Below are 25,452 nucleotides of genomic sequence, written 5' to 3'. Positions count from 1 at the left end.
GGTTTCCTTTGTCCCTTCTGTCCTTCATTTCTTTCTTTCTCTCTCTCTTTTCTTTCATCCTGCTCCTAGCTTGGGTTTCTGATACCCGCACACTGAAAAAAAAATTCTGCAAATATAAGTCACAATCACCTTTTTACTTCCTGGCATAGAAGGGCAGTAACAAAGGGATTATATTTTCTTTTGCCTGGAGCTCTACAGCAGCCACTTGACCTATGGCAACTGTGAACCAAACTTTATTTCAGAGGTTGGTTATTTTGAGGGTGAACATGGTGCTGCATCTCCCTTGAAGAATTTATGTGAGAAATCTATCAAGCTTATTTCAGTTCTTACCAACTATCTTGACCTCAATTGTATGCTTTTTCTTTCTGTTTTCTTCTCTGGATCTAGCAACACATTCTATTACATAGAGTTTTCTAAAAATGAAATATTCACATTTCTTATATATTTATTTTGAGAGAGAAAGTATGTGTGAAAGCAGGGGAGAGGCAGAGAGAGAAAGAATCCCAAGCAGGGCAGTCATGCTGCCAGCGCAGAACCCTATGCGAGGCTCAATCTCATGGAACTCAAGATCAAGACCTGAGCCGAAATCAAGTTGGTTGCTTCACTGACTAAGCCACACAGGCACCCCTGAAATATTCATATTTTAACATTTCATCAATGAATTTTCTTGCTGTAGGTGTGTTTGTGTGCATGTGTTATATTTATTTATGGTTATTTATTGTAAGTTATTCCCTTCTTATTATGGTTATCCTATTTATTTATTACGGTTATTTATAATTTTTTTGGTTTATTATGGTTATTCTAGATATCTATTATGGTTATTCTATTCTAAGTTATTCCCTTTGCCGGAGCACTTAATCCTACTTCAGTTGTTTAAATTGCTATGTTATTCCCAGAGGCTCTGATAGATAGATTGATTCAGCAAAAACTTCCTGAGTTCCCGTATGGACCAGGCACTCAGTATTGAAGTTGGATGAACAAGTGAAGCATTCTCTGCGATCATTCGACTTTCAGTCTAATGAAGAAGATGGGCATTAACTTGATAGCCACAAAAATAGCTTTTCATAGTCCCTCGTTTTTTTAAGGCTATAAAGACATCTGTATAAATCACTGTCTAAACTTACAACGCGTGGAGGATGTCTAAGCTTCCAGGGAGAATGTATGATAGGGAAACCTCTCTTCCTCCACCAGCCATTAAGTGTGGGAGCTACTCAAGGCTCAGTCTGAGCGACCCTACATCCACTGACACTTCACCTCCCTAGGTGATTGTAATATACATGTCTAGGGGCTGTAATTGTCATGTAACTAAAGATGACACCCACACTTACATATTACTCATTTGAACTAGGTTTCTTTAGATTAGATTGATATATCCAAATTGACATTTGGCTTCTTCCCCTGGGATATCTCTAACTTATCTCAACACTTACGATCTGTGTCTGGTATATATCACCCTGACAATTACATTGCTCTTATACTGCTCCAATTCCTAAATAAAGATACCCCGTGTTTGCAAGCTTTTCAGATCTGAACGTAAGCGTCACCTTCCCAGGGCTGCCTTACCTCAAACCCCTTCCCATCATTACCTTCTTTCATAGCACCCTATTTTTCCCTTTTAGTGTATTGTATGTAGTGTATTGTATGTAAAGGGAATTAAATTCCCTTTAATTGTAATTGTACATACAATTAATTACATATTTGTGTGGATATTAATATTTATATGTGAAAACTATTATGAGCCTCGAGAGTTATATTATAGCTACTATTATAGCCCCAATAGTTATTAAAAAGGACAGTCAAGAAAAATGTTAAATGAATAAGTGGGTAGAACTTAAAAATTTCCCAGTTACCCAGATTCAGACACTGCTAGGAAAGAGAGAACAGTTTCTAGCTTCCTGTGCCCCTCAGCAAGTAGAAGAAGCCATGTTGAGTCAAAAAGGAGTCTGACACAACCAAGAGTGTAATGGAAGAGTTAAAGAATGTGACACCGTCTAATATTATGTCATGAGGACAATTTTGAGGACTCAGACTTGTCTTCCAGAAGATACCACATTGTCCGTTCTGAAAAACCTTTGTGGACTGATCCTTTCTGAAAGGGGTCACTGGAAGGAACAGGAAGTAAGGATTTTTCTCTAGCTGCCAACAGGAACTGCTGTTCAAAATCCCTCCCTGTGATAGGCCACTCCCTCAGAAGATAATGGAGATTGAGAGCAGTTGCCATCACTGACAGGGACAGCCAGGGAATTTTCCTTTCACCATGTGCATGTTGAGAGCAGCTGCCAATGGGAATCATCATCATTAGAACGGTCACCAAAAGTCTGCCCCAGAAGTCATAACAGAGGGAAGACACACCGCTGGGTGCCATTTCTCCTACAAGCAACTAATAGGAGGAAATTTTAGAAAGTGAGAGTGAGGGAACCATGAAGATCTTACATCCACCTGGTGCTTGGTAGACATTTTACTCTCTACCTATACAAGATTTTAGTTCTTTCAATATATTCCTCTCTTTTGAGAAGAAAAACTATTTAAAAACAAACAAACAAACAAACAAACAAAAAACCTGATGAGGATTGAGCTCTAGAAACCCTGGAGGATTCACATGTATTCTAGGGATATTTAAAAAGAAACTGGCTCCTCAAATCCTAATCAAAGTTACATCTCAGAAAATAGTGAAACAAAGTGAAAGTTTCTCAATCAAAATGGGGGAAAGGGATCAAATGGACTTAGCATTAGCTTTATAAATGTAAGGTTCTGTCCTATTCATCACGTAACCCCAACAGTTCCTAGTTCAAAAAATTGTTGAATAAGTGAATGGGTGAATTGATAGGTGAATGGACAAGTGGATGGTTCCTATTTATCTTAAAATATATTCACTAAGAACAGGAGACATGAGGGGCACTTGGGTTGTTCAGTCAGTCAAGCGTCTGACTCTTGATTTTAGTTCAGGTCGTGATCTCACTGTTTGTGAATTTGAGCACCATGTCAGGTTCCATGCTGACATCACAGAGCTTTCTTGGGATCCTCTCTGTCCCCTCCCCTGCTTGCACTTTTTCTCTCTCTCAAAATAAATAAATAAACTTTAAAAAAATAGAACACATTGGGGCGCCTGGGTGGCTCAGTCGGTTGAGCATCCGACTTCGGCTCAGGTCATGATCTCACGGTCCATGAGTTCGAGCCCTGCGTCGGGCTCTGTGCTGACAGCTCAGAGCCTGGAGCCTGCTTCAGATTCTGTGTCTCCCTCTCTCTCTGACCCTCCCCCGTTCATGCTCTGTCTCTCTCTATCTCAAAAAAATAAATAAACATTAAAAAAAAATAGAACACATGATATAAGTAAACATAAATTTAAAAAATAATGAACAAGACACATATTTATAATATACAATATATATTCCTCAGAACAGAAGATACTTTCTATGTTTCTATGGTTTTATGTAGTAAAACAATAATTTCTCTGTTTTTAGTCTGTGTACAAAATCTAAAGATAGATGCCACAGTCTTTTAAAGCCACTTAATTAATATTGCTGACAAGGAATCATTGAAAACTTTTAAGAAGAAAGTAAATTAGATGCAGCATGAAAATATAGGTTGGAATATGGTGAGGGGAAGGGAGCCATCCAGATATTGGCAAAAATCTCACCTAACTCCCTGCTGGAAAGATGCTATCTCCTAAAACCTTTCTTCTTTCTACTATGTAAAAACACCCTTCCGAAGGGAAACTATGGATTAATCTCCTTTGTTATATTTGTGTTTGGGTATTTTTATTGATAGGAGAAAGCAGTCCCTTGGAGCTTAGAAGTGAAAATAATTATATATGAAGGCTAAGAGTTGCCCACAGGAATAGAATGTCAGACTGAGGCTAAAATTGCCCACTTAACCATCACATAACATCACCCTGAGTCATCCTTGGAATCTTGAGTAGGACAAGAAATATTTAAGATTACTGGTCTTTCAACATTTTCTTTAGAAAGATGGAATAACAATTGACCTCAGAGAAACATTATTGAATTAGAGGCTCAGAAACTTTGGGTTGGATTCAAGTCAACACAGAGACGTTAAACAGCATCTATAAAGCAGGGTAACTACAGATTTTACTTAATAAAGAAGTCTGGAATCCATAAGGTAATGATAACTTTTCATAAAATCTTGGATTGTATACAAGCTAATGTTACAATTACAAATAAAGATGCATCTTTTGTTCAACTAAAAAGAACCTCTCTTAAGGCCAAGATCACATATTTATCATAATTTGGATGGGCATGGCCACAAGTCATACTATCTCCATAGCAATGGGCTAATTTGGAATGCAGAGAAAATGAAAGGAAGTTGGACAATGACTTAGTTATAGGATAGGTCATGAGTCTAGTTTAATGTCCAAAGGGGCAAAGCACACTCTATTTGATTCACACCTGCTTTGGTATCCAAAGGGGCTCATCTGGTCAGGGATAGAAAGAGATGGTTGACTTTCAGCATCATGAATTCTAAGTTTCTCTAATATTTAATGCCAGATAAGGTTCAAATGATAACTAGGTGTTCAGCCTTATTAGACCAGGATAGCAGCCAACAGGTAGGAAGGGGATAAAGAGGATTTAGATCGCCAAGGGGAAAGAATAGCAAAGCTATACCACAGACAATATGAGCAGTGTTCACATTCAGTCACACTCTAGTCCAAACTCTGGTGCATATGGCAGCTTCAAGATTTTCCATATTGGAGGGACTTAGGCACTGCCTTCTGATAAGGGACTTGTCTTGAAGCTACATTTAAAGAGCATGTTAGTGAAAGTAACTATTATGGACTGAATGTTTGTGTCTTCTCAAATTTCATATGTTGAAATTCTAACCCCTCCTAATGTTTTAATATTAGGAGGTGGAGACTTTGTGAGGTAATTAGGTCATGAGGCTGAAGCTTACATGAATAAGATGTGTGCCCTCATGAGAAGAGACATGAGAGCTTGCCGTTGCTCTCTACTCTCTGCCATATCAGAACACAGTGACAAGGTAGCCATGTACAGATTCTCACTGAACACCACATCTTCCGGGACCTTGATCTTGGAATGCTTAGCCTCTATAAGTGTGAGAAATAAATGTTTGTAGTTTCTATAGTAAATAAACCCTGAAGCCTCAGGACCATAGCACAATTCAAATACTTTTTCATTCTAATTCCAATCAAATATTTGAGGGTCAGACTTCTTCTAGGGATATGCAAGATATTTAGAAACTCAGGTTCTAGGCTCCTTCTCTCCTAAGACTCCATCCTTTTTTACAGCCTCAGAGCATTCACTTCTGGTATGAGAGGGAAAGAGGATGTAGTAAATCACATTAAAAATGACAATTTTGTCACACTGTGTGGTGACAGATTGGCAGTAGGGTCAATCAAACTAGATTTTTGAATCCTTGCTTTATCATTTACAAAGTTTATAGCAATAGATAAATTAATTGACTTCAATCAGGGGAGGGAGTTAAGATGGCCAAAAAGTAAGGGACTCTGGGCTTTCCTTGTCCCTCAAACACAGGTGTATTGGGGCAAGACCGCTTGGAACACCCAGGAAATTGATCTGACAACTGGCAGAAGTATCTCCGCTGTTGGAGGGAGACAGTGTGGCAGGTGCGAGGTATGGGGAAGTGAATTGGAGGAGAAAAAAATGGCAGTGCCATGGAGGGAAAGGCACCCTTTCCATGGAGAGACAAAAGGGAGACAAAGAAAGAGAAGTTGAGAGGGTGTGGTTTTGGGTTCACACAAGAGGAAAACCTCTTGGGACCACAGACTGGGGAGTGAGAGGTACTGAGTGTTACAGGGTTTTTTGAAAACAGTGTTTGGAGTTCAAGCTTTGAGGTTTTGAAAGTCATGTGACTTTCTCCAGGGCAGAGCTGTGGCATGCGTTCCTGGGGAGAGAGAGGGAACTGGCCTCAGAATGCAGAGTGTAGTGTAGGGATCCCTGGGGCACACTGAGAGAGAAGATTCCCCTTCCTGGAATACTTTTGGAACAGAGTACATTGCCTCTGCAAGGACAAAAGACCCCTCAGGCTCCAGCAAAAGGCCTTTCATTGGCAGGGGACAGAGGCACGCAAAGAGGGCAGATAACCTGGTTGCTGCTTTTAGCAGTGCTACATCATACATTCTGTGCACAGTGCAGGCTTGGTACCATTTTTCTGGGAAAAGAACATCAGACACAGTGTGGAAAAGTTCTACTCTTGAGAAGGGGAGTGGATCCATGTGGTGCTGGCTCTCTTAAGATGTTGAGTTTTGAATCTTAGCCTCATGCCAAAGAAAAATGCAGGAGAGCTGTGGTGCAAGGCGAGCTGACTGCCCTTGCTATTCTGCGAGGGCTTCCTGAACAGCTGGGGATGTGAGATCCCTTGTCTGGGGACAAGAGATTGGGATGGTGCCATTTTCTTCCTCACACCAGTGCAGTGGAACTTCAGAGAGCAACATAGTGGCCCCCAGTGGAGGCAGGACCCACTCACACCAAAACCGGCCCCCCTGTGCCTGGCAACTGCTTATTTATTGGGGAAGGACTGACTCTGAGCCAATGCAGTGGGCCTTTCCTCCAGAAGACAGCACAGGCACAACCGTGCATGCACCAAGCCTGGACATTGAGTGCTTCAAAGCATCACTTGCAGTTCTGGTGGAGATAGGACGAGGCTTACTTTTTTTCCCCTTTGGAATCAGACCTATAGTTTTTGTTTGTTAGTTTGTTTTATCATTGCCTTTTCTTTTTATTTCTTTGGGTCAGGCTTCTTTTTTTCATTTCTTTTTCTTTCCTTTTTTTTCTTTCTATTTCTTTGAAATTGGGCTTATAGTACTTTGTTTTTTTGTTTGGTTTTTTTCTTTCCTTTTCCTTTTCTCTTTTTTTTTTTTTTTTTTTTTTTTTTTGGATCAGGGTTTTTTTTCCTGGCTGAGTTTAATAAACAAATCAAAGAACATCTAGTTAATGGTCCAAACACTCCCCACTGCAAGCAAAGAAGAACTCTGCAGAGGACTGACCCAAAAAATGCAATAGCATAGTGCACACAGCATACACCAGAAATACTTCCTGAAGTGTCAGGCCTTGGACAGTGTATGACCCTTTTAAAATATAGCAGTGCTCTCAGGTGCAAGAAACATAAGCTTTCAAAACATGCAAAAGACAGAAACTTAGCCAAAATGACAAGATGAGGTAATTCTCCCATAACAGAAGGTCAAGAAGAAATCACAGCCAGGGACTTGCTCAAAACATATATAAGCAGGGGCACCTGGGTGGCTCAGTCGGTTGAGCATCCAACTGCAGCTCAGGTCATGATCTCACAGTTCATGGGTTCAAGCCCCGTGTCGGGATCTGTGCTGACAGCTCAGAACCTGGAGCCTGCTTCAGGTTCTGTGTCTCCTCTCTCTCTCTGCCCCTCCCCCTCTTGCACTCTGTCTCTCTCTCAAAAATAAATAAACATTAAAGAAAAAAAATTTTTTTAAAAATATATAAGGAATGTATCTGAATAAGAATTTAGAAAAACAGTCATAAGGCTACTAACTGGGCTTGAAAAAAGCATAGAAGAAACAGAGAAATTCTTGCTGCAGAGATAAAAGGCCTAAAAACTAGTCAGGCTGATATAAAAAAATGCTATAACTGAGATGAAAAACCTACTGGATACAGTCACAGCAAGGACTAAAGAAGCAGAGGAGAAAATAGGTGATATAGAAGATACAATCATAGAAAACAATGAAGCTGAAAAGAAGAGGGAAAGAAAACTATTATATCATGAAGGTAGACTCAGGGAAATCAGCAATTCTATCAAGCAAAACAGTATCCATATCATAGGAGTTCCAGAAGAAGATGAGCAAGAAAAAGGGAAGAAGGGGGGCGCCTGGGTGGCGCAGTCGGTTAAGCGTCCGACTTCAGCCAGGTCACGATCTTGCGGTCCGTGAGTTCGAGCCCACGCGTCGGGCTCTGGGCTGATGGCTCAGAGCCTGGAGCCTGTTTCCGATGCTGTGTCTCCCTCTCTCTCTGCCCCTCCCCCGTTCATGCTCTGTCTCTTTCTGTCCCAAAAATAAATAAACGTTGAAAAAAAAATTTAAAAAAAAAAAAAAAAAGAAAGAAAAAGGGAAGAAGGTTTATGTGAACAAATTTTATCTGAAGACTTCCTTAATCTGGGAAAGGAAACAGGCATCCAAGTTCAAGAAGCACAGAGAACTCCCCTCAATATCAAAAAAAACAGGGGAACACCACAACATGTCACAGTGAAACGTGCAAAATACAAAGATAGAGAATTCTGAAAGCTGCTAGGACAAAAGGTCCTTAACCTACAAGGGTAGATGCATAAAGTTAGCAGCAGAACTTCCCACTGAAATTCCATGCAGCCCTGCATGAAATTTTTGGGGGGGATTCTTTGAGTGGAGAGAAAAAAAAGAAAAAAAAAAAAAAAGACCAAAGCAACAAAGACCAAAAAGGACCAGAGAATATCACCAGAAACACCAACTCTACAGGTAACACAATAGCTCTAAATTCCTATCTTTCACTAATCACTCTGAATGTAAACGGACTTAATGCTCCATCAAAAGACAAGGATAATCAGAATGATAAAAAAAGAAATAAGAACCTTCTATATGCTGCCTATAAGAGCTCATTTTAGACATAAAGTCACCTGCAGATTGATAGTGAGAGGATGAGACCATATATCATGCTAATGGACCTCAAAAGTAAGCTGGAGTACCCATACTTGTATCTGACAACTAGATTTAAAAAAAATTTTTTTTTCAACGTTTATTTATTTTTGGGACAGAGAGAGACAGAGCATGAACGGGGGAGGGGCAGAGAGAGAGGGAGACACAGAATTGGAAACAGGCTCCAGGCTCCAAGCCATCAGCCCAGAGCCTGACGCAGGGCTCGAACTCCCGGACTGCGAGATCGTGACCTGGCTGAAGTCGGACGCTTAACCGACTGCGCCACCCAGATGCCCCGCTGACAAACTAGATTTTAAACCAAAGGCTATAACAAGAGATGAAGAAAAACACTATATCATAATTAAGGAGTCTATCCATCAAGAAGATCGAACAATTGTAAATATTTATGTTCCCAACTTGTAAGCACCCAATACATAAATCAATTAATAAAAAAATAACTAAAATCATTGATAATAATATAATAATTGTAGGTGAGTTTACACCCCACTTATAGCAATGGACAGATCATCTAAGCAGAAAGATTAACAAGGAAACAATGACTTTGAATGATACACTTGACTGGATTGCCTTACAAATATATTCAGAACATTTTATCCTAAAGCAGCAGAGTACACATTCTTCTCAAGTGTATTCCATGGATACATGGAAAATACATGGAACATTCTCCAGAATAGATCACATATGGGGTCACAAATCAGTCCTCAACAAGTACAAACAGATCAAGATCATGCCATGCATATTTTTGGTTAACAATGCTATGAAACTTGAAGTCTACCACAAGAAAAATTTTGGAAAGACCACAAGTACATGGAGGTTAAAGAATCCTACTTAAGAGTGAATGGTTTAACTAGGAAATTAAAGAAGAAATTTTTTTTAATATATGAAATTTATTGTCAAATTGGCTTCCATACGACACCCAGTGCTCATCCCAAAAGATGCCCTCTTCAATGCCCATCACCTACCCTTCCCTTCCTCCCACCCCCCCATCAACCCTCAGTTTGTTCTCAGTTTTTAAGAGTCTCTTATGCTTTGGCTCTCTCCCACTCTAACCTCATTTGTTTTTTCCTTCCCCTCCCCCATGGGTTTCTGTTAAGTTTCTCAGGATCCACATAAGAGTGAAAGCATATGGTATCTGTCTTTCTCTGTATGGCTTATTTCACTTAGCCTCACACTCTCCAGTTCCATCCGCATTGCTACAAAGGGCCATATTTCATTCTTTCTCATTGCCATGTGGTACTCCATTGTGTATATAAACCACAATTTCTTTATCCATTCAGCAGTTGATGGACATTTAGGCTTTTTCCATAATTTGGCTATTGTTGAGAGTGCTGCTATAAACATTGGGGTGCAAGTGCCCCTATGCATCAATACTCCTGTATCCCTTGGGTAAATTCCTAGCAGTGCTACTGCTGGGTCATAGGGTAGGTCTATTTTCAGTTTTTTGAGGAAACTCCACACTGTTTTCCAGAGTGGCTGCACCAGTTTGCATTCCAACCAACAGTGCAAGAGGATTCCCATTTCTCTGCATCCTCTCCAGCATCTATAGTCTCCTGATTGTTCATTTTAGCCACTCTGACTGGCGTGAGGTGATATCTGAGTGTGGTTTTGATTTGTATTTCCCTTATGAGGAGCGACATTGAGCATCTTTTCATGTGCCTGTTGGCCATCTGGATGTCTTCTTTTTTTTTTAATTTTTTTTAATGTTTATTTATTTTTGAGACAGAGAGAGACAGAACATGAATGGGGGAGGGTCAGAGAGAGGGAGACACAGAATCTGAAACAGGCTCCAGGCTCTGAGCTGTCAGCACAGAGCCCGACTCGGGGCTTGAACTCACGGACCGCGAGATCATGACCTGAGCTGAAACCGGCCGCTCAACCGACTGAGCCACCCAAGCACCCCTGGATGTCTTCTTTAGAGAAGTGTCTATTCATGTTTTCTGCCCATTTCTTCACTGGATTTTTTGTTTTTTGGGTGTGGAGTTTGGTGAGCTCTTTATAGATTTTGGATACTAGCCCTTTGTCCAATATGTCATTTGCAGATATCTTTTCCCATTCCGTTGGTTGCTAAAGAACAAATTTTTAAAAATACATAGAAACAAATGAAAATGAAAACATGGCAGTCCAAATGTTTTGGAATGCAGCAAAGGCAGTCCTAAGAGGAAGTATATTGCAATTTAGGCCTATCTCCAGAAGCAAGAAAGTCCCAAATATGTAATCTAACCTAAACCTAAAGGAGCTAGAAAAGGAACAACAAATAAGGCCTAGAGCCTCTAATAATAAAGATTAGAGCAGAAATAAACGATATAGAAACAACAACAACTACTACAAGCAGTAGAACAAACCAATGAAACTAAGAGCTGGTTATTTGAAAAGAATAAACAAAATTGATAATCCCCTAGCCAGACGTCTCAAAAAGAAAAGAGACAGGACCCAAATAGAGAAAATCACAAATGAACGATGAGAGATCAAAACCAACACCACAGAAGTACAAACAATTATAAGAGAATACTATGAAAAGTTATATGCCAACAAACTGGGCAATCTGAAAGAAATGGACAAGTTCCTAGAAATTCACAAACTACCAAAACTGAAACAGGAAAAAATAGAAAACTTGAACAGACTGATAACCAGCAAAGAAAGTGAATCAGTAATCAAAAATCTCCAAACAAACAAGAGTCTTGGCCAGATGGCTTCCCAGAGGAAGTCTACCAGACATTTAAAGAAGAGTTAATACCTATTCTCAAACTTCTCCAAAAAATAAAAATGGAAGGAAAACTTCTAAACTCATTCTATGAAGCCAGCATTACTTTGATTCCAAAAACCAGACAAAGACCCCACTAAAAAGGAGAATTACAGGCCAATATCTTTGATGAACATAGATGCAAAAATTCTCAAGATACTAGCAAATCTAATTCAACAGTTCATTAAAAGAATTATTCACCACGATCAAGTGGAACTTATTCCTGAGCCACAGGGCTGATTCAATATTTGCAAATCAATCCATGTGATACACCACAATTTAAAAAAAAAAGATAAGGGGCACCTGGATGGTTTATTCCATTGAGCGTTTGACTCTTGATTTTAGCTCAGGTCATGATCTCATGCTTGTGGGATCAAGCCCTGCATCAGTCCCTGTGCTGACAGTGCAGGGCCTGCTTGGGTCCTCTCTCTCCCTCTCTCTCTACCCGTTCCCCACTCAAAATAAGTAAATACACATTAAAAAAAAATAAAAATAACTTAAAAAAAGGATAAGAACCATATGATTGTGTCAATAGATGCATAAAAAGCATTTGACAAAATACAGCATCCATTCTTGACTAAAAAAAAAAACCCCTCATCAGGGGCATCTGGGTGGCTTAGTGAGTTAAGCATCTGACTCTTGATTTCAGATGAAACCATGATCTCATCATTCATAAGATGAAGCCCCACATTGGGCTCTGTGCTGACATTGCAGACCCTGCTTGGGATTCTCTCTCTCTCTCTCTCTCTCTCACTCTCTCTTTGCCCCTTCCCTGCTCCTGCTCTCCCTCTCTCAAAAATAAATAAATAAACATTTTAAACATTAAAAAAATTCCTCAACAAGTAAGGATAGATGTAACATTCTCCAACATCATAAAGGCTATATGAAAAAGACACACAGCTAATATCATCCCCAATGGGAAAAAACTGAGAGTCCTTCCCATATGGTCAGGAACAAGACAAGGAGGTCCATCTCACCAATACTATTTAACATAGTACTGGAAGTCTTAGCCTCAGCAATCAGACAACAAAAAGAAATAAAGGGCATACAATCAGCTAGGAAGAAGTAAAACTTTCACTATTTGCAGATGGCATGATACTCTCTATAGAAAACCTGAAAGACTCCACCAAAAAATTTCTAGAACTAATATGTGAATTCAGCAAAGTCACAGGATATAAAATCAACATGCAGAAATCTGGTGCATTTCTATACACCAATAACAAAGCAGCAGTAAAAGAAATCAAGGAATCTATCTCATTTTCAATTGCACCAAAAACAATAAGATAACTATGAATAAACCTAACTAAAGAGGTAAAAGATCTGTACTCTGAAAACTATAGAACACTTATGAAAGAAATTGGAGAGGACACAAAGAAATGGAAAAGCACTCCATGCTCATGGATTGGAAGGACAAACATTGTTAAAATGTCTATACTACCCAAAGCAATCTACACATTTAATTCAATCCCTATCAAAATGCCACCAGTATTTTTCACATACCGAGAACAAACAATTCCAAAATTTGTATGGAACCAAAAAGATCCCAAATAGTCAAAGCAATCCTGAAAAAGAAAAAAAAAAAACTGGAGTCATCATGATTCCAGATTTCAAGTTATATTACAAAATTGTAGTCATCAAGACAGTATGGTACTGGCAGAAAAACAGACTCATAGATCAATGGAACAGAATCGAAAACCCAGAAATGGACCCACAACTATATGGTCAATTAATCTTTGACAAAGCATAAAAGAATATCCAATGGAAAAAAAGACAGTCTCTTTAACAAATTGTTTTGGGGACACTGGACAGTGACATACAGAAGAATGAAATTGGACCCCTTTCTTAACCATACACAAAAATAAATTCCAAATAGATGAAAGACTTAACTGTGATACAGGAAATCATCGAAATCCTGGAGGAGAACACAGGCAGCGACCTCTTTGACCTTGGCTGGAGCAACTTTTTATGAGATGTGTCACTGAAGGCAAGGGAAACAAAGGAATCATGAACTACTGGGACTTCATCAAGATAAAAAGCTTCTGCACAGCAAAGTAAACAATCAACAAAACTAGAAGGCAGCCTACAGGAGAAGATGTTTGCAAATGACTCTGGTAATAGATTCAAAATATATAAAGAACTTATCAAACTCAACACCCAAAAGGCAAACAACCCAGTGAAGAAATGGACAGAAGACATGAATAGACACTTTTCCAAAGACATCCAGATGGCTAACAGACACATGAAAAGTGCTCAACATCACTCATCATCAGGGAAATACAAATCAAAACCATGATGAGATACCAGCTCATACCTGTCAGAATGGCTAAAACTAACAACACAAGAAACGATAGATATTGGCAAGTATGCAGAGAAAGGGAAACACTTTTCCTCTGCTGGTGGGAATACAAACTGGTGCAACCACTCGAAAACAGCATGGAGTTTACTCAAAAGCCAAAAATAGAATTACCCTCTGGTCAAGCAATTGCACTATTAGGTATTTACCCAAAGGATACAAAGATACAGATTCGAAAGGACACATGCACCCCAAGGTTTATAGAAGCATTATCAACTATAGCCAAACTATGGAGAGAACCCAAATGTCCATCAACTGATGAAAGGATAAAGAAGATGTGGTGTATATATATAATGGAATATTACTCAACCATCATAAAGAATGAAATCTTTCCACTTGCAACGGCATGGATGGAGCTACAGTGTGTTATGCTAAGTGAAATGTCAGTCAGAGAAAGCCAAATACCATATGATTTCACTCATATGTAGAATTTAAACAAAATGAATATGTGGGAGGGGGGAAATTGAGAGGGAAATAAACCGCAAGAGACTCTTACAATAGAGAACAAACTCAGGGTTGATGGTGGGAGGTAGATGAGGGATGGGCTAGATGAGTGATGGGTATTAAGGAGGGTCCTTGTTGTGATGAGCACTGGGTGTCGTATGTAAGTGATGAATCACTGAATTCTACTCCTGAAATCAATACTGCACTGTATGTTAACTAAAATTTATTTATATTTAAAAATATTGACTTCATTTGACCTTCACTGAGAGCTCCCTTCAGTATACTGGGAATAAGCATGCCTACCACAGGATTTTCTAGTGTGGTGGACAGAGTCTAATTGTCGCTGTCATGATTCCTACTGCTGGTGTTCATGCCCTTGTATGATCTCCTCCCCTTGAGTGTGGCAGGATCAGTGTATCAGTCTTCTTGGGCTGCTATAAAAATAGATACCATAGATTGGGTGGCTTAAACAACAGACATTAATTTCTCACAGTTCTGGAGGCTGGGAGTCAAATTTCAAGGTGCTAGAAGATTCTGTTTCTGGTAAGGTCAGAGGGCTTGCAGACAACCTGGCTTGCGGATGACTGCCTTCTTGCTTTGTCCTCACATGGCAGAGAGAGACAGAGCACTCTGGTCTTCCTCTTCTCATACAGACACTGCTTTCATCAGGAGAGCTCACTCTTATGACCTCATGTAAACCCAATTATCTTTCAGAGTTTCCATCTCCAAATACCATCCTATGAGGTTCAACTGGTAAAGTATCTTTTCAAGCTCAGTTGGGTATTGGGGAAAATTTAGTACCTTGCTATTGTAGGACTGAGGATTTCAGTTTTTGCTGGCTGTTGGCTGAAGGCCACCCACAGTCCCTTGCCATGTGGGACTTCGCAACATAGCTCTTGCTTCCTCAGCACCAGCAAGAGAGAAATTCCAGTAAGATGTGTGCTACTGTTTTGTATAACATAATCACTCAATCACTTACAGGTAGTCATGTATATCCATCATCCTTACTGTATCTTCTTAGAGGCAAGTCACCAATCAGTATAGCCTGAGTGTGTGTGTCCCTCTGAAATTTATATGTTTAAGCCCTAAATCTGATCACCATGATAGCGCCTTTTATTCAAAGGCTTTTACTGTCCCCCAACCACCCACCCACTCAAGCAATTGCCCAGTATTACAAGGTGACTAACTAGTTAATAAAATAAACTAACTCGTGCTAATAGCTTATTGCATTCTGCCACTCAGGTAACATATTTGGTTTGTGATAAAAACATTATGAGGGAGAATATCTGCCAGATTTATATTCCTAATATAATTTTTATGTTTTTGCTTTATGGAAACCTGCTTTCCAAAGCAGACTCTGCCAAATGTCCTATATCGCATTGGCAAAGTGATTTAACCTCTTCATAAAATATGGGGAGGAGATTCAATGGCTTCCAATATCCTCTCCAGCTCTATGTTTTCATGTTTTTGTTTTAGTCTTTCTTCGGTAATCTCCAATCAGTTGCTAACGATGTTTTTACCAAATGTGCTAGCCAACAGTTAAGAACCTACAAAATCTGGCCCGAATTTTATTTTCCTGGTATGTTCACTGCACATATCTTATATTTAAGTCAAACTCTCTTACTCAAATTTTCCATATGCATTCCTTCCTAGAATCTTTGCCTCTTCCTCAATTCATTTCCTGGCACCACCTGTTTTTAAGCCAAGAACAATTTTCCCCAGTTCCATGATATGTTCCAATCTTCCACAGCCCATATCCTAATCTAACATCTTACAAAGGCTTATGTACACACTTAGTTGGCCCTTGGATTGTCTGAATTTCCTATGAGTGGCTCTGAATAAATTTTGAATTTTTCAAGCACAGAAAATACTTTCTGTGTTTTTCTATCCCCCACAAGAATATAATTAAAAATACTGTGGAGTCAAATAAATAAATAAATAAATAAACTCATTAAGTGAATATAACCCCAAAAGATTAAAATGAATGATAAATTTGAGTCAGCAATGTGGTAGAGAGGAGATCTGGAAAGCCTATATATCCTCATAAACAAATTCTTACAACATACTCTGTACTCCTAACAGAGACTGCTTCTATATCCTATACTTATCACTTTGGAATACCCTAAATTTTCCCATCTCCCAAGTTGTACCTTTCACCTCGAATGTCTTTCCCTGTTCTAGAACCATTTATAAAACCCTTCATCAGTGTTCAAGACCAGCCTAAATTTCTTCTTCCCCTATGAAAATTTTCTGACCTTCCTAGTTGGAATTAACTTCTCTCTCCTAATTGTTGCTTTCTTAGTTTCTTTGTGCATCTTTGATGGTATTGAATTATAGTTACGTTGTCTAAGTCACCACAATGAGACTGTGAGCTCCTCAAGAACGGGATCCACTCTTTTCATGTTTTTCTTTGATATCTTCCAGAATACCAGGACAGACACTGCAATAATAGGGGGTAAAATAATATTTATTAAGTTAATTTGGGAAAGATGTCCCAGAAAAATCTAGCCTGCCTTATGCTAAAAGAGATTGGTGTCTCTTCTAGAGATTGGTTTAAAAGAAACCATGTTCTAAATCTGAGCCAAACTATGTTTTCTTTCAAACAAAAGCAAACAAAAAGCAAAAGAGCCAGTCTGAAGAGGGCATCATTATGCAAGTGGAAAGCCAGCTAAGATTTTGAGAACTTTGAGGGGAACAAAAGGCAAGGCATAAAAATGGGTTTCACAAGTGGCTTTCCTAAACTGTGTTGCCTGTACCACTGGTGATGTGTGAGATTGTCTAAGTGGCAGAGGCTCACACGTGCTATTTTTAATATTTTGAATTTCTTATAATTTGTTCTGGAAAAAAAAAACAAACAGTTTCAAGGAGAGTTTTGCTTAGGATGAAGCTCAATTAAAGCTGTAAGAAGACCTACACAAATGACTGCAGCTTAGGAAACAGTGACCTGTACGTCATCTAACTGGAATCAAGGTCAGGAAATCTCACTGGAACGTCTGATTTCTCTCTTCTCCCATCTGATCTTAGGCCACTTCCTAAGCATTTCTGAATAGAAATCATAAATTCCTCTCAAGACTTTTCAGCTCTGGAGTATTTGTTTTTAAGAGAATACATTATATCCCTAGTCATATTAACACACTTTCTACCAATGTTCCTGAATGTTCTCTACATGTAACATTTCATTTTTGTGCAGCTCTGCTTTCCCAAGGCCACTGTCTCTTGCTGTGCTCTGCAGCTTGAGTGATTAAGCGTCTTTGTTATTGCTAAAGTGTCTCTCTCCTTCCTGGGAGAGGCCTGGCCCTTGATTTGCAGCAAACTTCCCACTGTCTGCGATGCAATTATGCTGTGTCAGTTTGCTTTCAGTCTTTGTCTCTGGTGGGCAGGTCCAGCCAAGCATTTCCTTCCCAGTGGTCCAGCACAAAGCTTCATGCTGTTACTGCTTGCCAATGACAGTTAACCTCTCTTTCTCTGAAGACTATAGTTTCTGAAACAATACCGTACTTTGCTTCGTTTCCTGAAATCTGCTTTGTCAGTTGCATTATTATCTCCACTTATTGTCAATTTCTAATCAACACATTGGGTCCTTCCCGTTGACTCTTAATGATTTTGAATTATCCTTCTTCTGACCACTCCATGATTCCTGGCATTGTTACTTTCTTCAGTGTTTAAGACCAACTCACATCTGAAATCAGATATAGCTCAAAAGAGGCACATAGATCAGTTTGACAAAATAAGAAATAAAAAATGGGGAAAACTAGGGAAACACTTGCTTTAGTATAACCTAACACAAAGACCATAAGTCCTCACAAACTTTCAAATCGTTTAAAATACCGTATTATATGCGTGCTTATTTTCCAAACTTCTTAACCTTTTGAGGACTTTCTGTATTCATGCTTTAAAAGGAGATAAGAAAAGACAATGCAAAGTTAAGAAAACGTTAGAAGTCAGACTATAACTGCAAGGCAGAACCATTCCTGTTTGTTGTTCACTTCCTAGAAATAGGAAGCAATCTCGTTTTCTTTGTTGACTGATACAACATGAAGGTTCATTGACTATGGTGCCTCCCCCTCTATATATCTGGCTTCACAACAGCTTCCAATTAAGAGCAGGTAGGACAGAGGCACAATAAAGTGTCCAACCTCATCAGCATTTAGCTATTTTATTCTTTATGGTGAAATGGATTCCAGTGTGTTTTGTTTTGTTTTGTCAAGTCTATTTTTGAGAAACCACTTTCACAGCTTTTACAAGAAAATGTCACCGTGCCTCTGATGCAGGCAAGGGGGAATCTAATTTCATTATAGTTAAGTGTCTGACTCCCCATTACCCTCCATGATAGCGTAACATGGTATATTATAAGGCTTTAATAAATAGGAAGGATGTGGGTTGCAGCACATTTTAGTAGAAACCAAATTACTTTGGGCCACACATCTGCCTCTTCAGTCCATCCTATTTGCCACAGTTTCACAACCTAATTACAGGATTTTCTGAAAATTGCTGTCCAGCAGTAACTGGATGACCTGCTTTATGTAGCAGAGACAGGCAGCTCCATTGGCTTCAGTCTTCATCCCTGTCACCATGTAATTGCATTGGACTTCCATGTTAATCCCCGTAGGCAGGAAGTAAATGAAATATTATAATTACCTTTTATTCCCTTTACCCTGAAGACTGGAGTAGGGCAGTGTGTGTCCAAGGAAGAGAAGAGGGATACTGACTCTAAGAGTATTACTGATAATCTGATCAAAAGGAAATGGTCGGTCTCATCCCCAGCTTTTTGGCTGAACACAAGCCACATCATTAGCCATACGTCTCATTCACTTAACAAAGTATAAGGTCCCCGTCTGCTTAAATCAGGATCACTGTGGGACACATTGGAGGGATCCTGGAGAAAAGGCCTATTATATCAGTATATATGTGCAAGACATGGGAATTTGAAAGGATATCTGAAGGAAAAGGACAGATGAACAGAGCTGAAAGAGAGAATGGGCATTTTCAAACTATCCTAAAACAATATATACAAAAGCTCACTGCTCCTCTTTTTGAGATAATTGTATTGGGTTCATTTAATCGAGATACCTAAGAGTGATCTGAGCTTCTGAAAGGGTGCATGAATTTAGGGCTATAGTTCTCTAGGCTTTTAGAAAGGACTTTTAAAATCCAATGACTCTTTAATGAATGGGATAAAAGCAATTCTCTGAATCTAAGTTCGACTCATGAGCCTGTTAAGAAGTATAAAAATAATCCCTAATAAAGCAAATCTTGACTGAGGAAGGAAATGGCTCTTCACTGTGTTTCATTTGCCTTTGCCTTTGGTGGACTGAGTGTAACTGGAGACTAATCACCGGTGACCTGTTGTCCCCGATTACTCTGCAGGCAATTCTTTGAAAATATAAAAAGAATGAAGTTCACTTAATTTCGACTTCCCTCCTGAAGAGTTCCAAGCTGGAACAAGAGTCCGTGTCCTTGAGAAGTATCTTTTGAGTCGCACTTTGTGGGAATTATATTGTATAGACCTAATTTCCCAAAATGCATCTTTCGATAGCTGAGCAAAAACCATGATGAAAAAGAGGTGACATTCCCTTTAGCCAGGTGACTCCTCTGAAAAAGAAACAACTCTTCTCAGTTTAAAGTACTGCTTTAACTGAGTATTCAGTCATCTGTTCATTTTTTATTTATTGTCTGTCAACTTTGGCATTGTTATCAGAGCTAGGACACAGGAATATATGACAAAGGGAAAAATAAGCAATGTGTCTCTTCTCACAGAGTTTGTATTCCAGTAGGAAGCCATCCAGAAAAGTAAATATAGCATGCCAAATATGGAAGTGCCATGAGATGTAAAGCAAGGTAGGGAGATAGTGCAGGTAGAGGGGTTGGGGAGTTATTTTCAGTAGGGTGGTCAGGAAGTCTTCTCCCTGTGATATCACTGGAGAAGGAGCCTGAAGTGAAGGAGCAAGCCATGCAAATAACAAATAAGTTATTGTAACTTCCCAGTAAACCTTGGATGGAGCATGTTCAGGTGTTCTAGAACAGCATAGATACCAACGGGGCTAGAGCAGAATGAGGAAGGAGAAAAAGGAGGTGCTAGAAGACATAATCAGAGAGTGAGCTGGCATCCAGGACATGAATAGCCCTGTGGGCCAGGGTGAGGGCTGTGGGCTTTCTGTAACAGGGGAGGCCACTGAAAGGTTTGAGCAGAAAAGTAACATGATGGTACTGACCCTCCAGGAGTCCCTCTGGCCACTACGTGAACAATGAGTTGTAGAGGTGGGCAACAGCATGAGAAGGCTAATTAAGACTAATTAAGAGAAGGGGCACCTGGATGACTCAGTCGGTTGAGCGTCCGACTTTGGCTCAGGTCATGATCTCAAGGTTTGTGAGTTCAAGCCCTACGTCAGGCTCTTTTCTGTCAGCAAAACAGCCTGCTTCAGATCCTCTCTCTCTCTCTGCCCCTCCCCCACTTGCATGCATGCACTCTCCCTCTCAAAAATATATAAACATTAATTAAAAGTTTTTTAAAAAACTAAGAGAAGCTGAAGGCATAGACCGGGTCCTCTTTAGAAAGTCATTTTGGGGGCGCCTGGGTGGCGCAGTCGGTTAAGCGTCCGACTTCAGCCAGGTCACGATCTCGCGGTCCGGGAGTTCGAGCCCCCGGCGTCGGGCTCTGGGCTGATGGCTCAGAGCCTGGAGCCTGTTTCCGCCTCTGTGTCTCCCTCTCTCTCTGCCCCTCCCCCGTTCATGCTCTGTCTCTCTCTGTCTCAAAAATAAATAAACGTTGAAAAAAAAAAAAAGAAAGTCATTTTGTAACCCCCTCATGAAATTATTGATTCAAGCAAAGATGGTCATTTGTTGTCAACTATCAGGTGAATGACTGATAGACGGCTGGCTATTTGTATGGTGCCAACACAACACTGCACAGATGTCTTTCTGGTCACACGGGAGAAAGTGTAGCTCCACCATTAAGGGATTATGTGGTCACTTCTCTCATTCAGAAGTAAAACAGCTTGGTAGGACAACCATATATCTTTTCCTATGATGCAGTGAGAAATACGCAGAGGGTATTATAACTGAAAATGTTTGAATTTAATATCATCAGTTCTTTCAATCTAATGTCCAGGGAATAGAGAAACAGGCTAAATAATAATAAGAGGCTGCAAGGCAAACACAGAAGGTTGGAAATTCTATAGGGCAAAAGATCTACTCTCTTCAGCAAGTCAGTGTAATGACAAAGGAGGTATTCTGTTAAAAAGAAAAAAAGACAGGGCACCTGGGTGGCTCAGTCAGTTAAACATTTGACTCTTGACTTCAGCTCAGGTCACTATCTCATGGTTGTTGGATGGAGCTCCCCATTGGGCTCTGTGCTGGTGGCACGGAGACTATTTGAGATTCTCTCTCTCTCGCTCTCTCTACCCCTCCTTCTCTCTCTCTTTCTCCCTCTCAAAATAAATAAATAAACTTTAAAAAAAAGATTAAGAAACATATCTAATCCCAAATGTGGTACTAGTTTGAATCCTGGTTTGTGCAAATCAGCCACACAAGCTACTTTGAGAATAAATGTACACATTTGACTATGAACAGGATGCTACGTTCTATTTAGGATTATTAACTTTGCTAGGGATAACAATGCTATTTTCTACTTTGTTGGAATTTTTCTTTTCTTTTCCGAGATGCAGACCTAGATATTTGGGGATGAAATGGGAATTTACCTATAAGTTACTTAAAAACCCTTCAACATAAAAAAGTGAACTTAACAATAAAGATGTTTTTCTACACTTTCCTTAGATCGCAAAGGCCAGCCCAGTACTGTTTGATCTGGGGCCACTATGGCAGACAGGAAGTCAGAATAGGAATAGATAGCAGTCTATGCGGTTGAGGTTAAAATCTCTTATTTTAGCAAATCTTACAAAAACACCTGACCACGTGAACAGAGCCTTGGAAGGTACCCGGCAGAAGCGAGGGGCACTGCAAACTAAGCTCACCACCTTCAAAGAAAGCCTAACTCTTGTTAAAAAAAATTTTTTTTCAACATTTATTTATTTTTTGGGACAGAGAGAGACAGAGCATGAACGGGGGAGGGGCAGAGAGAGAGGGAGACACAGAATCGGAAGCAGGCTCCAGGTTCTGAGCCATCAGCCCAGAGCCCGACGCGGGGCTCGAACTCACGGACCGCGAGATCGTGACCTGGCTGAAGTCGGACGCTTAACCGACTGCGCCACCCAGGCGCCCCAGCCTAACTCTTGTTAAATCACACATAAAATACCTATAATGTGCAAAGACTCACCGTGAGCCTGGCAGACTTCCTGCGTGTAAAGGCACGTTATTGTGGCAGAGTGCTGATGAAAAAAAGCTTAGAGAGTGGACCCAAAACTCAAAGGTATCTGCTGTTTCTGCTCAGTCACGAGGTGTCTTCTCTGTAACAGACAGCATCCCAGCAAGCTGATCCAAAACAGAAAGACCCCACTCAAAGATGAACAACCAGATAGGAGCTTGACTGGGAACACAAGAGAACACAAGAGAAAGTTGTAACAAAGACAAATGAAAAATATACGTAGAAAAACTACACCTACACACAAAAAGAATGAATCTATCTCAGTGAAAGAAAGTATTATCTCTTGGGGGAAAAGAGAAACCAACTGCAAACTCCAAGAGTTCAAAAAGCAGAAAAAATGTGACCTGAGGGTGATCAGAAATATAATAATAATAATAATAATAAAGGAATAGAAAATGCAGTCAAGAATTGTATCAGTTAGGATTCCTTTGCTGAAATCAACAGAAATGGATTCCAGCTAACTTGAAAAGAAAATTTAATGGTAGGATATGGAGGAGCTCCTAAGGTCAAATGGAAGGCTAAGGACGACCCATGGGGGTGGGTGCTGGCCTGCTTAGTGAGAAGAGCATGTGACTCTTGATCTTAGGGTCCTGAGTTTGAGTCCCATGTTGAGTGTAGAGATTACTTAAATAAATAAATATCTATATATAAAAAAAAAAAGGCCACACACAGGAACAGGAAGCTCCAGAAGGCCTTGCTGAAGGAATATCTTCATAGTTTTACCTGCTGCCACCCCTGAATAAATAAATGAAAGACAATTATCTATGCTCACACTAGCTCAAGATTCAGGATGCTAGGACATTATGTCATACCTTGGCTCTTGACTATACCAAAGTCTGTGAAGAGCTACAGTATAAGAAGCCCACAGAGCTCTTTTTCACATCTCTAGTCTTGAGGCAAAAATATATTCCATCTCCCTAACCCCTGCACAAAATGGGGAGAAGCAATTCCTCAAAGGGAAATAATGGTGTTGTTAATTAAGAGAAGTGAATGTCACAATGGCAAAAATTAGTAACTATTCACCACAGGGACATGACAGACAGGTTTGAGGAGAAAAATGAAAAGAGAAAGACTAAAAAGTCAAAAAAATGAAAGGCTTAGAAAGAAAATGACGATGGAGATGAAATTTAAATATATAATCAAGTGTTTGCATTTGAGATCCAGAAATGATTACTGAAGACGATAGCGTAAGAATGAGTAAAATATATTTGTCTCCATAATTCACTACCACCTCATTCTTGGTAGGTATTTAAACACTGAGTTGAAGTGAAGATGGTGTCGAATTTTCTAGTTAATTTCCTCCAACAGTAGTGACCACAGAAATGCTGTCAATGCTGTGTAGCCTGAGCAGTAGTTTCTCCGTATATCTCAATGAAGTATTTTACAATACGGCTGGTCAGTACAGCTTGTTGATAACACAGGGCTCCAGAGAAAAGCAGTACTGATACCTGGTCTGTTGTTATTTTCAGCTTGTTTTTACCCAGATCAAGTTCATCAATAATGAGCAAATTAATTTCACGTACTCACTTTAGCCATACTGAGCTACTTGGCTGATCTGATTGTAAAAGCTAGAGAGAAAACAAAGACAAATCTATGTAACTACCTTTTGCCTGCTGCGATTTCAAATTATAACTGGCCAAGAAAAAGAAAATTCTTCTAGGTTTTAATTATATTTTTCTCTATAAAAAAATTGAAAGGACATTCAAAGAGAGAAATAGGGAGACATGGTGATATCTATTTAACAAACAACATCTCCATGGCCGTTTAACACAGCATAGGAGAAGGTTTAACATAGCATATGTTGAAACCTAATCTGGCCATTTAAGATAGAAAAGAAAAATCACACAAGTATCTGAATTATGCCAATTATCTGATATCATCAGATAAATATAGAGCAAGGGAACCCTGGGTGCTTTAGGATTAAAATGGCTACGGAGACCCTCAGAGGGTTGGTACATAAAAACAAAATATCTGAATCAGTATCACTAGGTGATCCTTACTCTTTTTTTACTTTTAAAAATGCTAATTTATTTTTAACAATGGTTTATGGAGGTATAACTGATACACACACAGCTGTGTGTATAAATAATACAATTTGATGAATCTGGACATAGCACTGGTGATCTTTACTGATGACTTTAGTCTAAAGTTTTGCCTTCTTTGGGTAGAAGAGGGTTTTTTTTTTTAATTATTTTTTTAATCTTGATTTTTTTTGAGAGAGAGAGAGAGAGAACAAGAGGGGAAGAAGAGAGAGGGAAGAGACACAGAATCCAAAGCAGGCTCCAGGTTCTGAGCTGTTAGCACAGAGCACATTGCAGAGCTTGAACTCAGGAACCGCGAGTTCATGACCTGAGCTGAAGTTGGAAGCTTAACTGAGTGAGCCACCCAGGAGCCCCATGTGTAGAAGAGCTATTAAGAACAGAGGTTCCAAAGACGGATTGGACCTTCATGTGGTTCCCAGGCTGATTCCTGACTATCCAGCTGTTCTGTGCTTTGTATTCCCCATGGGGTTACTACAAGAATTAAATAAAATAAAACATGTAAGGCAATGAAAACAGTACCTGAGCCTGGAATTATTTAATAAATGTTATCAGTTATTTTTACTGTCATTAAATATCATGAATAGACAAAACCATAATAATAAAGAGTAAAAAATCTATTATCTTGAAAGGAGTACCTTAAAATAGATCATGTTTAAATATTATAGAACTCATTCTGTCCTTTATAGCGTGTGCATTCCATTCGACACTTCTATGTCGGTTCTGTACATATTTCTTTGGGCCATATGTTGTTCACTGATCAAACTGTAACCAACTGGAGGTCAGATATTACCTCTTACTCAAATGCTCATGAACTACAGCATATTATACCAAGTAATATAGCATTGACGTTTGCATTGTGTTTAAGAGCTATGAAATCAGACAGCTCTATGTGTTTTTTTT

At 39.5% G+C, this 25,452-nt stretch overlaps 1 protein-coding gene and 1 long non-coding RNA gene across 2 annotated transcripts in view; both read left to right on the top strand.

The window, feature by feature from the left end:
- The window catches only part of LOC115512082, an 18,822-nt gene extending 4,522 nt beyond the window's left edge, over positions 1–14,300 (top strand). The window contains exons 2-3 of the long non-coding RNA XR_003968275.1: positions 5,771–5,776; positions 14,215–14,300. This is a non-coding gene — a long non-coding RNA (uncharacterized LOC115512082). The remainder of the gene's footprint in view (positions 1–5,770; positions 5,777–14,214) is intronic.
- Positions 1–25,452, top strand: part of GALNTL6 (polypeptide N-acetylgalactosaminyltransferase like 6) — a 152,609-nt gene that overhangs the window by 37,083 nt on the left and 90,074 nt on the right. The gene's annotated exons all lie outside the window — the stretch shown is intronic.

The sequence above is a fragment of the Lynx canadensis genome, chromosome B1, assembly GCF_007474595.2.
Source record: "Lynx canadensis isolate LIC74 chromosome B1, mLynCan4.pri.v2, whole genome shotgun sequence".
Classification (NCBI taxonomy): domain Eukaryota; kingdom Metazoa; phylum Chordata; class Mammalia; order Carnivora; family Felidae; genus Lynx; species Lynx canadensis.
The sequence above is the reverse complement of the archived record's forward strand: the minus strand, read 5'-3'. Positions and strand labels throughout refer to the sequence as shown.